The following is a 1793-nucleotide window of genomic DNA, read 5'->3' as shown; positions in this document are numbered from 1 at the left end:
CCAGGGTTTCCAAATATTTGTATGGCCTCACAAAACATTTAATATAGAAAGCAATATCTGTATATTATTATTTAATGAACAAATCATACTATGCATGAAACTGGTAAGGTCTATAGCACTGCAGATCCAAGCATTAGCAGTGAAAATACAAAACTGGATAACCAAAACAGTTTCCATAGGACTTGAGAATAATTTCAGTGTATTCTAGTTTATATTTACCTCCCCCTTTGTATTATAGTCAAGCAAAAATAAAAATTCCTACTGACTCATTTTGCCTGAACACTTTCCAATAAAAAAAAAAAAACAGGTAAAAAACAGCTAAGTAGAATGGTTACAATATTGTTGGTAATCACAAAAGATTTGCATGAGAGAATTATTATGTTAACTGATCTCTGTGATCTATGGATTACTTGTGTCAGTAAAAATTAAGCCAATTTGAAGACATATTTCATTGCCTATATAAGTTAACTTTTTTTTTTTTTTGCTTCCTAGTTCCTCTTTATTTTTGTAGATTCATAGTTAACTCTCATGAGCTTCTTCAGTGCATCCTTCATGTCCTTATTCCTCAAGGTGTAGATGAGGGGGTTGAGACTTGGAGTGAGGATGCTATAAAAGAGGGTGAGGAAATTGCCCTGGTCTTTGGAGGTACTGTTACCTGGCTGTAGGTACATATAGATGACAGTTACATAGAAGATGGACACCACAGTGAGATGAGATCCACAGGTATTAATTGCTTTTCTTTGGCTTGCTTTTGACTTCATTCTAAGCACAGCTTGGGCAATGTAACCATAAGATACAAGAATAAGGAGGAGGAGTATAAGGACAATGACAATGCCTAAGGCAAAAACATACATTTCAACTGCTGTTGTGTCTGCACATGCTATCTTGACTATAGCTGGCAACTCACACAAGAAATGATCCAGAAGGCTGCTTCCACATCTAGGCAAATTCAGTGTGAGTGTACTTAATACCACACAGAATTGGTCAAACTAATACCCCATACCACAATAATCATCTTGAGACACAAGTGTGGGTTCATGGTTACCAAGTAATGCAAGGGTTTACAAATAGCTATAAAATGATCATAGGACATGACAACCAGGAGAAGGCACTCAATGGAGCCCAACCACATATAAACATAGAGTTGAATGACACAACCCACGTAGCTGATGGTCTTATCACGTCCCCACAAGTTAACCAGCATCTGAGGTATGATGCTAGTGGTTAAACACAGATCTAGAAAAGATAAATTCCTAAGGAATAAATACATTGGTGTGTGCAGATGGGAACCCAGGAGAGATGCAAGAATGATGGCTGTGTTACCCATCAGTGTAATTAAGTAAAAGAAAGTGACAGCTCCTGACAGGACCATCTCCAGTTTGGGATGATCAGAGAAGCCAAGCAGAATAAACCCATGTAGAGAACTCTAATTGTTTTTGTCCATGGTCCTTCAATGTCTACATCCTAAATTGAGAAGGAAAGGAAGGAGGAGGAGGAGGCAGAAGGAGAAAGAGAAAAGAAAGAGGAGAAAAAAGAAGAAGGAGGAGAAGGAGAAGAAAAAATAATTTATCAACACAGGCACGGTGATTTAATGAAATATAAAAATAAACAAAAGGAGGGAATTTATGTTAATAATTGGAAATATGAATGGGTAGAAAATATGCCAGTCGGGTAATCTGGTATTTCTTGCAGCTTCTTTTATGCGTATGAGCTCATAATTACATTTTTCATCTAGGTGACCTAGGGGAGTTCACATACAAGTAAATGTCAGAGTTTGGAATCGATGTGGTTCT

The 1793-nt window shown here is 37.1% G+C and overlaps 1 pseudogene; it reads right to left on the bottom strand.

Moving 5' to 3' along the window:
• Positions 1-488: 488 nt before the first annotated feature.
• Positions 489-1444, bottom strand: LOC126077718 (olfactory receptor 2W1-like; annotated as a pseudogene).
• Positions 1445-1793: the final 349 nt, after the last annotated feature.

Source organism: Elephas maximus, chromosome 1 (genome assembly GCF_024166365.1).
Source record: "Elephas maximus indicus isolate mEleMax1 chromosome 1, mEleMax1 primary haplotype, whole genome shotgun sequence".
Taxonomy (NCBI): domain Eukaryota; kingdom Metazoa; phylum Chordata; class Mammalia; order Proboscidea; family Elephantidae; genus Elephas; species Elephas maximus.
Note: the sequence above shows the minus strand (reverse complement) of the source record. Positions and strands in the feature narration are given on the sequence as shown.